The following is a 13,631-nucleotide window of genomic DNA, read 5'->3' as shown; positions in this document are numbered from 1 at the left end:
CTGTAAAACCATCTGGTCCTGGACTCTTCTTAGCTGGGAGGTCTCTTATTGCTGTTTCTATTTTAGTGCTTGATATGGGCCTGTTAAGATAGTTTAACTCATCTTGGTTTAGTTTTGGCATGTCAATATTTGCTAGGAAGAGGTCCATTTCTGTCAAGTTCTCAAACTTATTAGCATAGACTTTTGAGAAGTATTCCCTTATAATGTTCTGAATCTTGGTTGTTTCCGTGGTGATGTTTCCATTCTCATCTCTGAGTTTATTAATTTGGGTGTGTTCTCTTCTTTTTCTGATAAGATTTGCTAAGGGTCTGTCAATTTTGTTAAGTTTTTGGAAGAACCAACTCTTTGTTTTGTTGATTCTTTCTATAGTTTTTTTGGATTCTAATTCATTTAATTCTGATTTAATTTTGATTATTTCTTTCCATCTACTGGATTGGGGTTTATCTTGCTGCTCTTTTTCAAGGAGGTTTAGATGTGTCATTAAATTGTTAGTTTCAGATCTCTCCAATTTGTTGATGTAGGAGCTCAGAGCTATAAACTTGCCTCTGAGTACTGCCTTTGCTGTGTCCCAGAGGAGCTGGTATTTTGTGTGTTCATTTTTGTTGAATAGCATGAACATTTGAATTTCCTTTCTAATCTCTTCCATGACCCACTCATGATTCAGCAGTGCGTTGTTCAGCCTCCATGTGATGCCGGACTTTCTTTGATGGCTTTTGGTGTTGAGTTCTAATTTTATTCCCTTGTGGTCAGAGAGGATGCAAGGTATAACTTCAATGTTTCTGAATTTAGACAAGTTTGCTTTGTGGCCTAAAATGTGGTCTATTTTAGAAAACGTTCCATGTGCTGCTGAGAAAAACGTGTATTCTGATGCTGCTGGGTGAAATGTTCGGTAGATGTCTGTTAAGTCTAGTTGATCTATGCAGCTGTTTAGATCTGCGGTTTCTCTGTTGAGTTTTTGCCGAGTTGATCTATCTAGTGGGGAGAGAGGTGTGTTAAAATCCCCAACAATTAATGTCTTTGGATCTACATGGGATTTGAGGGAAAGTAGTGTTTCTTTGATAAATTTGGGTGCTCCATTGTTTGGCGAATAGATATTTCGAATTGTAATATCCTCCTGAAGTAGAGATCCTTTAATTAGTATGTAGTGACCTTCTTTATCTCTTCTCACGAATTTTAATTTGAAGTCTATTTTATCTGATATTAGGATTGCAACTCCCGCCTGTTTATGGGGGCCGTTTGCTTGGTAGATTTTGTTCCAGCCTTTAACATTGAAAATGTGTTTGTTTTTTCGGGCAAGATGTGACTCCTGCAGGCAGCAGATAGAAGGGTCTTGTTTTTTAATCCAACTAGACAGTCTATGTCGCTTAATTGGAGAGTTCAGTCCGTTAACGTTAAGAGATAGGACTGAGAGGTATTTGGGAATTGCTGCCATGTTATCCACCTTCTTGGGGGCTGCAAAAACTGAGTTCTTCCTATGGTTCTTGGATTCTCAGTTTGGGTGCAGTTTCTTGGCCTTTATTGCGGTCTTGTTGGTTTTCTATGTGTAGGACATCTTTAAGAATCTTTTGTAGGGCTGGTTTGGTGGAGATGTATTGTTTCAATTTTTCTTTGCTATGGAAGGTTTTTATTTGGCCTTCAGTTATGAAGGAGAGTTTAGCTGGGTACAGTGTTCTTGGTTGATACTTGTTTGTTTTTAGGGCATGGCATACATCATTCCAGGAAGCCATTGATTTTTGAGGGTTAATTTTGTACCCTGTTACTTTGCCAAAGGTTTGAATCAGCTCTAGTAATTTGGGAGTGGAGTCCATGGGATTCTTTGAGGTAGTCTTAATTCTTACCTAGGTGAAAGCCAGCGTGCCAGAACACCTATGTTAAGCCTCCTGGTCTCTAGGATAACAGGCACGTGCCACCATTCAGTTCTTCATGGGGGAGGGGCCTTGTGACCTTTACTGCATAGATGGCTTTGAACTGTGCTCCCAATAATCCTTGCCCCCCAAATAGTTAGGACTAAAGCATGAACTACTATTGAGATCTGGTTTATATGTAATTCTTTTTTCTGTTGTCTAGTCCTGGGGCTTGAACTCAGGGCCTGTGTGCTGTCTGAGCTTCTTTTTGCTCAAGACTAGCCCTCTGTCATGTAAGCCACAGTGCCACTTCTGGCTTTTTCTAAGTATTTTATTGGAGATAAGAGTCTCATAGGCTTTCTTGCCTGGGCTGGCTTCAAACTGGGATTCTCAAATCTTAGCCACCTGAGTAGCTAGGATTACAGATGTGAGCCACCAGCACCTATAAGTAATCCTCACTGCCCCTGGACCCAGGCTCTGAACCTGAGCTCCTTTTGCTCAGTGCTAGTGTTCTACCATTTGAACCACAGCATTACTTATGGCTTTTTCTGGGATTAACCGGAGGTAAGAGTCTCATGGACTTTCCTGGCTGGGCTGGCTTCAAACTGAGATCCTCAGATCTTAGCCTCCTGAGTATCTAGGATTATAAGCGTGACCACTAGTGGCTTATGAAGGTATTTTTTCTTTTCTTTTTTTGATACTGGGGATCTACCCCAGGATGTTGCACTTGCTAAGCAAGCACTTTGCCACTGAGCTACATCCAGGGACTGGGCACTGTCCCTGAGCTTCTTTTGCTCAAGGCTAGCACTCTACCACCTGAGCCACAGTCCACTTCCACCTTTTTCTGTTTATGTGGTATGGAGGAATTGAACCCAGAGCTTCATGCATGCAAGGCAAGCACTCTACCACTGAGTCACATTCCCAGCCCCTATATGTAATTCTTAGTAACAATTTTTATCTTATACAGGTAAGCCTAGATTACAAACAGGGGAAGGGGCACATAAAACTGTGTTTGCTTCTCATGCTACCATGATTTAGGAATGAGACTGATATAAAAAACAATTACTAAAGTCTTTTTTAGAAAATGTGTATTGAATGTCTCATAATACTCAATTCTATTAGAGGTACTCTGGAGACATAGTCATGACTTGCTAAAGGTCATGAATCCAAGGAACTAGGCGAAACAAAGAGCAAATTAAGAAATAAATATGGGACAGGCATGGTGGCATATGCCTGTCACACTAGCTGCATGGGAGGTGAAGTTTGGGCAGATCAGCATTTGAAGGTATCACAGGCATAAGCTGTAATACTAGCTATGCAGAAGAAATGGGTAAGAAGATTTTGATCTGAGGCTTCCTACAGGCAAAAACAATCAATCCTACAAAAAACATAAAGCATAGAGCTGGGAAGGTGGCTCAGTGGTAGAGTGCTTGCCTTGAATGCATGAGGTCCTGGGTTCGATTCCTCAGCACCACATAAGCAGAAAAAAAAAGCCAGAAGTGGCGCTGTGGCTCAAGTGGTAGAGCACAAGCCTTGAGCTGAAGAGCTGAGGGACAACGCCCAGGCCCAGAGTTCAGGCCCCATGACCTGCAAAAAAAAAAAAAAAAAGAAAGAAAAAAAAAAGAAAAAGAAATCATAAAAGGGATGGAGTTAGACTCAAGTGCTACAATGTCTGTCAAGCAAGCACTCGGAGTTTAAACTCCAGTACCACCAAAATTATGTTTTATATATTTTAATATATCATCCTTGTGTTCACTTTTGGACACTTGAATAATGTCTCCATATAAGATCAGCTGACTGGGGCTGGGAAGGTGGCTCAGTGGTAGAGCGCTCGCCTTGAGTGCATGAGGCCCTGGGTTCGATTCCTCAGCACCACATAAGCAAAAAGAAAAAAGCCGGAAGTGACGCTGTGGCTCAAGTGGTAGAGTGCTTGAAGAGCTGAGGGACAGCGCCCAGGCCCAGAGTTCAGGCTCCACTACCGGACCCTCCCCCCCCCCCCCAAAAAAAAAAAATATCAGCTGACTGGCTGTCTAATCTCTGCCATCTTCATTCCTCCTTGCTATGCAGCATAATATATTCATACATTCTGAGGGTCAGGACCTATGTGGGCATCTTTTGGGATTCCATCATTCCTACTTTCCATAGCAATACGTAAGGCATGCTTGGGGAAATGGGTAACAAAAGTGCTGGTCATCTGTGCTGCGTTTGCTTTCTATTTTGGAAAGCAATGGCAAAGCCCTTGGTAAATCATAGAGTTCTGTGATGTATTTGTTTTTTTTTTTTTTTTTTTTATTTGAGCAGTTGTGTAAGGGAGGCTGGTGCTAAGAGAACAGATAAAAACATATTGCAGAAATCAATCTGGAAGACTCAGAGGGGTGAATTATATAGTACCTTTCTAGAATTAAATAGGTTAAGAGTAAAGGGAATCAGGATTGAACTGTACTATGTAAAATGAGAAGGTCAATTCCAAACTGTGTTAGAATGTTAAGAAATGTCCCAAATGGCAAGTCAAGTAAGGAGGAAAAACAGTGAGTCTTCCTTAAGGAGAGGGTCATGGTCATTGCTGTTTCTTTGAGTCCCAGATTAGAGGCAAATTAGGAAGTATATAGATTAGAGACATTCTCACTATGCAGGCTGGCCTCAAACTTACCGTTTAGCCCAGTCAGACCCTGAATTCATATTCTTTCTGTCTCATTTTCCTTAGTGCTAAGATTACAGATATTTACCACCATCACACACAAAGTTATCTATATTTTCATAAGTAGTAATTTATTTTCCATAAATTGGTTTGGCAAATCTTGGAATTGCTTCTTGTGACTTCTAGTCAAAGTTCCCGAGACTTATAAACTTAAACCTCCCCCAAATACCTAGACTCTCCCACTTTATATACCAGGTTGTTTAAAAGTAGGTATACATACATACCTTTTCTCTTGGGCTATTGGAATTATTATTAAGAACTAATAAATTATTAAGATACAGATTAGTCTAAAGTTGAGTTCCTCTGGACTTTATGCCATCTAAGGATAGAGAAGTAGATCCTAAGGGGCTGTACTTTAGTTACCCCCACATTCTGTAGAACCCTGGAAACCCCAGAAACAGTGTCCCTCTAGATTATTTGTGTTGGTTAATGCTTTTCTTTCTACTTAAGTATAAATAGGCTGGTATTTGAGTCATTTTATTAGAAAGATTCCTTTAGGTTCTCTTTTTTGAGACATAAAAATAGAGGTATTTATGGAAGAATGATGTGGAATTTTATTCATAAGCAAATGTATATGAATTATAAAAGAGCAGAGGTTTTATAGATTTCTTTTTTCTGACTTTTTTGTTATGCATTACAGGGCAGAATTATTTTAGAAAAATTCATATTCTTATATTTAAATTGATTATATATCATTTTGTAATTATTAAAGACACATGTATATGAATATACAGGGATATAGAAATAAAATTGCAAGGAAAAATGGTAAGTTATATTATTATCTGTAAAGAAACTATATAGAAAACTGTTCATCAAAGAAATGTACTCATGACCTGACTTATGTAACTGTTACCTCTCTGTGCATCACTTTACAATTAAAAAAAAAAACCTATTCATCATTGTTATTTTTTTTGTATGTGTGCTGAAAATGGGACCTGTACTCTAGCTCAACTTTCTTGCTCACATCTGGTGTTGTATCATTGAATCCCACCTCCAGCCTGCCATTTTGCTTGGTAATTGGAGATGGAGTCTTATAGACTTTTCTGCCCAGGCTGTCTTCTGACTTTGATCTTTCAGGCTCCAGTCTCCTGAGTAGCTAGGATTGGAGACATGAGCCACTGATACCTAACTCTTATATCATTATTACATTCATGTAAGAGTTCTACAAATGCCAAGATAAACATTGAAAATCTTTAAAAGAATTTTTAAAAACTTTGAAAATTAAATGCAACTGGATTAAGGCTGAGTTGGATCAAAAAGTTTCATTTTTACCATACAATTTTAATGTAATTTGACATTGTCTTAATGCCACCTGTATAATTGGACAGATGGTTTAATATGTTTGTTTATTTTCCATAGAACACTTGAAAATTACCTTGTGAATATTTTCTTTTCTTTTCTTTTTTTAAAAGATTTCATGAAACATTTTTTTTCTTTTTTTAAATTTTTATTTTTTTATTGTGAAAATACTGTACAGAGGGGTTACAATTACATGGGCAAGATAGTGAGTACATTTCTTATCAAGCATTGTAGCCTCCTCCTTTGTTTACCCTTCCCATTCCTTCCCATCCTCCTTCCCCCTCACCCAATCCTCCCCCCCCTGCCCAAGTTGTAAAGTTCGTTTTCAACATGACAACTTGTACTTCTCATTGTTGCAACAGGTCCACCTGTATCCTTATTTAAAGGACTTGTGAAACATTTTTTTTATCCATTCTAATTTTGGCTTTAATCCTTACCTCTCATTTTGGTTGTTTTCTTGGAAATCAGAACTGTTTTTGAACACAAAAATGGTTAAATTCATGATTATCTGGAATCATAATAAGCCTTTCTTCTCTCCAATGGGAGAGGACACACATTTTTTATTATTGTACAGCATTTTCAAATATGCATGCCCATATATACTTTTATAAACAATCTGAAATAAAAACCCTTCATTATTGGAGATTATTGAAAATGTCTGGTCCACTGACACATGATTTTTAATACAGTAAGTCTATTCATTTTCATGAATGAGATGGGAACTATATTAAAAGTAGGATTTTAGTCTCTGAAGTGCCAGTTAAAATAGGTTGCCATTATAACATGAGATTTTTAAAAATTAGTTTTAAATAATAAGCATGTTAGCATTTTAAAATTTTATAAAATTTGATAAATGTGTTTTAGTATATTCTATCATTTAGGAGAAAAAATGGTAAGAAATAATTCATTAGGTGCTGGTGGCTCATGCCTGTAATCCTAGCTACTCAGGAGGCTGAGATCTGAAGATTGAGGTTCAAAGCCAGCTTGGCCAGAAAAGTCTGTGAGACCCTTACTCCAACAAACTACCAAAAAGATGGCCACAGTGGTAGAGCACTAGCTTTGAGAAAAGAAGAAGGAGAAGAGGAAGGAGGAAGAGGAGGAGAAGGAGGAGGAGGAGGAGGAGGGCGGAGGGAGGAGGGAGGAGGAAGGAAGGAGGAAGGAGGAGGAGGAGGAGAAGGAGGAGGAGGAACGAGAAGAAGAAGAGGAGGAGGAGGAGGAGGAGGAGGAACGAGAGGAGGAGGAGAAGGAGGAGGAGGAACGAGAAGAAGAAGAGGAGGAGGAGGAGGAGGAGGAGGAACCAGAGGAGGAGGAGGAGGAGGAGGAGGAAGAGGAGGAGGTGGAGGAGGAAGAGGAGGAGGAGAAATCATAGAAGCAGCAGCAGCAGCTCATGAATAGTGCCTATTAATCCCCAAGTTCAAGCCCCAGGACCAGCACAAAAATGAAAAAGAACTCAATTTGCTTTTGTTGTGGAGAATGGAACCTAATATGTTTGCAAGTTCTGTCTTAAAATATTCATAGTTTCATGAATTCTAGTTTCTTCTATAACTATAGAACTATGGAAACCATAGTGGAGTTAAATATGTATTGAAATTACTGTTGTTCCAGCTTCTTTTAAGATGTTTTTCTGCTTTTTGTAAAATAAGGAAAATTTAGATATGCTGAAGCCTGAAGAAGTCAAAACTAACTGTAATCCTATTCCCTAGGAATTTCTTCTCTTACATGTTTGGCAGCCAGAATTGGAATTATTGTCTTGAGCTTTTTGTTACTTCTCTTAAAGCCTTTTTGTTCTTGCATATTTTACAAATACAAGTTCTACCAATTTCTTTTACAGTTTATTTCTGGATATATTCTTTGTTTTTATTTTTTGGTATGAGATCTTTTCCTATTATGTTTGAGTCGACTTTATTTATTCTGAAGCTTAGCAGTTTAGCTATTTCTTGTTAGTTCTGAACATTTATCTTTTGGTTCCATTAGTCCTTTCAGGACAATAAATTTTATCTTATGTGAACTAAAATACATAATGTTTCATGATGGAAGTAATATGCACCACTCTGCTTAGAATTTTAGAGAATTTTGAATGCTCAAAAAATACTGTTCTATCTATAGATTATAATATTTGAACTAATGTTGAAAATGTCATGAGATCTTTCATATGAGAAAGGTTATACTTTTGATGTCATATTAAATAGACACTTGCTATTGTTGTTCTTATACTGCTTAGCCTGGTAGAATCTCCATCAGCTTAGAAAACTCACCCGTTTGACCATTTAGTGAGGTGAATTAACAAGCTATATGCTTTCTAGTCTTAAGTTACAATTTCTTCCTTAGTGTGGTAAATTTTTTTAGAGAACAGAAAAATACAAACTTTATCTCTGTGACAATATGTCTCACTATGTAAATAATTATTTTTCCTCTCATCATGTAGAGTCCATGTAGAGACTTATTAAGCTTATGTTATTTGCTTGTTTTAACAAAAGGTAAAATTCTCTACCAAATCTGTAAAAATAAATTTTACATTTCAATGTTTTTTCAACATGCTAGCCACTAAAAAGTTCTCGTTACATTATGTATCAAAGTGCTTCTCCTGTACTCCAAAAAAACTCATGAAAATACATTATTTTAAATTATTTTCAGTAATTTAATATATCTAAAAGGCTTACCACTTTGATAGCACTCAAGCTACCTCTCGAATGTCACATAATATGAATGTGGAGTAATTTCCTAAACTTAATGTTGTTAATTTTTTTTTTTTTTGCCAGTCCTGGGGCTTGAACTCAGGGCCTGGGCACTGTTCCTGAGCTTTTTTTTTTTCCTTAAGTCTAGCATGCTACTACTTGAGCCACAGCACCATTCTGGCTTTTACTGTTTATGTGGTACTGAGGAATTGAACCTAGGGTTTCATGCATGCTAGGCAAGCACTCTATCCCTAAGCCACATTCCTAGCCTGTTAAATTATTTAACATGAAAAAAAAATTGCCCAAGTAGCAGCCAAAATATTTAACCACAGACTTCAGTAGTCAGTTTGAGTCTTTTCTCTGGTAAGCATAAATCAATAAAGGTCCTGATAATGTGCACTTGTTTCAGAATGAGGAAGAGTTTGTTTTAGTACAGTTTCATAGTCCCTTCCCGATATGTATAGGGATCAATGCACTTCTAATTTTTCCCAGATTTTTAGAGCTGAGTTAAAGCACTAAACACAATATAATTTTTGCACAACTGTGTGAATATTCCTATTAAATAGTATAAACTTCAGTTTAGTTTAGGCTTGCCACTATGTAATTTCAGTTTGGGCTGGCTTTGATCTTCATATTGATTTTTTTTTAAAAAAGAAGTCTTTAATCATTTTTGTATCATAATGAGGTGTGTGTGTGTGTGTGTGTGCGCGCGCCTGTGCTGGTACTGACTTGAAGTAAAGGCTCATGCTCTGGCTTGGCTTTTTCTTTTCTTTTTTCGACTTCATTTCCATAAACATCATTTTATATGATCAGATGAGGCTTCACTTCTTCACATGAGACTGGTACTCTACCACTGGAGCTACATCTCCACTTCTGGCTTTTTGCTGGTTAACTGGACTTTTCTGCCTAGCCTCATTGTGATGCTCATATGATCCTCATATCTCAGCTTTCTGAGTAACTAGGATTATAGGTGCAATCCTATAATTATAGGTGTAATCCTATAATGTAGCTTATAATTTTGATTTTGAACCTGAAGTAGCACTGCTAATCACTTAGACATCTTTTCCTAGTAATTTTTCTAAACTATCTCAAATGTTCAAAGGAGAAACCGCACTAAGGAAATTATTTATAAGCTTTTCAAATTTCAAATCTGAATATCTACATATATATATATACATGTATACCTGATATAAGAAATACTACAATTGAATCATTTTTTACTGCTTATATTATAATAGTTCCTTAGGTTTAGAGCCTCTTACCATTCTTGAAAAGCAAGAGTATCTATTTATGATCCATATCAAAAGACCCAAGTATTTAGATCCAGAAATATTTTCATTTGGTCTCCTCTATAGTTGGAACTAAAGTAAGTTTCACATTCATGAACACAGATTCATTTTTTTTATTTCCAGAATGCATTTTGAGATTCAGAATGCATTAGTTTTTTTATTTCCAGAATGTGTTAGATTTTCGAAGTCCATGTAAAGATGGTGAGAAGTATTTGTGAGTTGTGGTTTCCTCTGTGATTTTGTTCTATAACAAAGGTGATAAATTACAGAATTAGTCCAAGGTAGCTGAAAGGGAAATCTGCAAAACCTCATTTTGTTTCAGAGACGGAATCTCTTCAATCTCATCACCAAGAAAAATGAGTCTAAATCCAAAGAACCTCAGCTATCCATTAAGGAAAGACTAACCTAATCAATTAGAGAACCAATGACATCTCCTCCTAGATAGAGACGACAGACTTGTACAGTTAAAAACATAGGTAGAAGAACAGAATATAAACAGTAGAATAGGTGCTGTGGGCCACAGCTAACCAACCTCATTTTGTTCAGGAGTCTTGCTTTATATGTTGCCTTACCTGTATTACAAAAAGAAAATGATGGATTCAGTTATCTTTGTTGTGGAATTATATTCAGTTTTCTTTATTTTTTAAAAACATTTCTTAAAGTATTACTTCTTGTCACTTTTCTCATTTAGCTTAACTGATAGCCTTACAGAGCATTTAAATTTGCCACACTTGCAGTAGAATTTAGTATTAAAGTAGATGAAAAGTGCCAGGTACCAGTGGCTCACTCCTCTAATCCTAGTTACTCATAAGGCTGAGATCTGAGGATCGCAGTTCAAAGTCAGCCAAGGCAGGAAAGTCTGTGAGACTCTCCTCTCTAATTAACTACCAAAAAGCCTGATGCAGGTGGTAGAGTATCAGCCTTGAGCAAAAAATAGCTCAAGGACAATACTCAGGCCCTGAATTCAAGCTCCTGTACTGGCACCAAAAAAAGTAGATGAGAAGAAATAAAAAAGTTAAGGTAGGTAGAAAGACTACAATATAGGCTTAGAAACTGACATTCTTCTGAGTACCTAAAGGGCAACATAATAATAATAATAATAATAATTATTATTATTTTTATTTGAGACAGGTTCAGACTGGTCTTGAACTCGTAATCCTCCTGCCTTAGGCCTCCTGGAGAGTGGACCACCCTTTATTCATTTCCTCAAATAGAATTTATTGACTATGCTACATGTACACTCAGGGATATAATCAGAAAGAATACAACAGAGTACAAGGTACTGCTACCTTGTACTTTACCTCAATCAGCAAAAATGCAGATGTGAAGACATACTAATCACCATGGAAAAGAAAAGTATCAGAGACAAACATGAGGTCCTCTTATTTACATGGAGAGGTCTGGTTGGGTCTCTCTGAGGATGTGATACTTTGATCAAGGTGAAGGGTAAATAGAAACCAACCAGGAATATGCCAAAAGGAAGTGTCTTAAGATAGAGGAAATAGCCAATGGGAAAGCCTTGAATGAACATGATACATTGGAGTAATAAAAAGAAATAGATGAGTATATTGGACTATGTGAAGGAGATGAGGGTGGAAAGCTGATGAAAGTGAAGCATACTTGACGATATAGGCCATCAAAAGGAGTTGAGGTACTATTTAAAAAGTGGAGTAGAAAACCTCTTAAGGGATCAAATCAAAATCAGAGAGTTTCTACGAGGTCACTTATGTGGAGAATGGGCCATGGTGGCACAGAGTGGAACTGCTGCTATAATGCTAGCGTAAGTGGCATGACCCTTTTAAAGGCAGCAAAAGTAGAAGACTGGATATTTACCTTGGAAGAATCTTAATGGGTAAGATTTTGGTATGAGTAGAAAGCAGCTTCCGGGGAGGATTAACAATCATTTTAAAGCTTTCAAATGAGACTTTTGTGACCAAGGACTCTATGGAATTTATACACTGGTGTTTATTGCTAAATGCCCAAATTAGTTGGAAAATAGCACGATTTATTGCATATTGACACAGTTTTCAAAAGTCATGGACCTTTGCCAATTTCTCCTCCATTTAAGGCAGTTTAAATGACTGCAAAGGTCACTAAATATGGTTAGTTTATCTTCATGGATGCTTTTGAAGAGCCACTGGACTAATCTGTAATGGAGGCATTGTATTCCTAGAAAGAAGGTGACTTAGTTCAGTGCTACTTCAGGTCGGTCTGAGGAAGAAGATATCAAGGCAGATGGGGGAGGGGGGCATGTTACAAGATATTTACAGAGAACCAGACCTCTGAAAAGGAAGGAAGAGGAAGCACAAGTGAGCTGAGGAAAAAGTCAGCTTTAGTGCAAGTTCCAGTAATGTCAAGGCTCACTGAGTAGGAAGCTCTGGAGCAACTTTTACCTCTCAGTGTCTCGCCTTGGACCTGGATTGTTTTGTCTCCCACTTTACTCAGTCACTTGGCATTGGCTGTTCCTGGAAGTGTATACCTTTGCAGCTGAGTCCAGCCTTGGAGGAAGTGGCAACTCTAGGCCATCTGCAGACTGCACTACCACAGCCAGGCAGCAAGTCCATTCCAGGATGGAGGGATATGGCTGGTACATCACAAGTGATGTCTTACTTGAGCTCCTCCCAGGATCTCAAGTAAAGCAGACACACCATTCACCCTTGCTTATCAGTGGGCACAATTCAATGAAGGAGAATTAAGAGCAAAAAGATGGGAAGAAATGGTCAAGAATGAGCAGGGCACAGAGGCATACACTAATGGAGTGAGGCTTCCAGAGGCCCAGAGGAACAGATTTTAATAAAAAGGAAGAATAATGCCACCCCAACCTGATCCCCACTTCTGAAAATATTTCAATCAACCTCTTTGAAAAACATTATAAAATTTAAACTCTCTTGCTCCTTTGACAGATACAGAAAACATGAATAAGAGAGACTTTCCATTTATGGCAACTCGGGAAACTGCTAGCTCAGGTATTTATTTTTTCCAATTCCGGCTCTGTTTTGTGATTTATAGGAGGAGATCATGCAATTCTGAAATAATATAAAGTTGAAATGAGCATTTCTTTTTTTTTTTTTTTAAATTTTATTTTATTTTATTTGAGAACATACTGTACAGAGGGGTTACAATTACATGGTCAGGATAATGCATACATTGCTTACCAAGCATTGCAGCCTCCTCCTTTGTTTACCCTTCACCTCCCTTCCCACCCTCCCCCCTCCCCCCCACCCAATCATACCCCCCCTCCCCCCCCTCCGACATTGTAAAGCTGGTTTTGACATGACATTTTGTACTTCTCATTGTTGCAACAGGTCCACCTGAATCCTTAAACGACTTGTTTGTCCCCATCTCCTCCACATGTTATACTGACATCAAATATAGTGAAAGCAGGGGTTACACTGTGGGGGAGGGACATACAAAGCAACCAAGAAATAATCTTATAAATGCGTTAGAAACACATGCATGAAAGAAACAAAAACATTAAAATACATATTTGAGGGTTCGTTTTCCTAACATCACATTCTCTGACTTTTTCCGCTTGACTCATACCTATACTAGATATTGCAAATAAGGGAAACCATGGGACCTATGTTTCTTTGGGCCTGGCTTACTTCACTTAATATAATTTTTTCCAAGTTTTTCCATTTCCTAACAAATGGGGCAATGTCATTCTTTCTGATGGAGGCATAGAATTCCATTGTGTATATATACCACATTTTCTTGATCCATTCATCTATTGAGGGGAATCTGGGTTGGTTCCATATCTTAGCTATGGTAAATAATGCTGCAGTAAACATAGTTGTGCTGGTAGCTTTAGTGTGGTCTTGCTTGT

This window comes from Dipodomys spectabilis, unplaced genomic scaffold, assembly GCF_019054845.1.
Source record: "Dipodomys spectabilis isolate Male_0828 unplaced genomic scaffold, ASM1905484v1 ptg000081l, whole genome shotgun sequence".
NCBI classification, from domain to species: Eukaryota; Metazoa; Chordata; class Mammalia; order Rodentia; family Heteromyidae; genus Dipodomys; species Dipodomys spectabilis.
Note: the sequence above shows the minus strand (reverse complement) of the source record.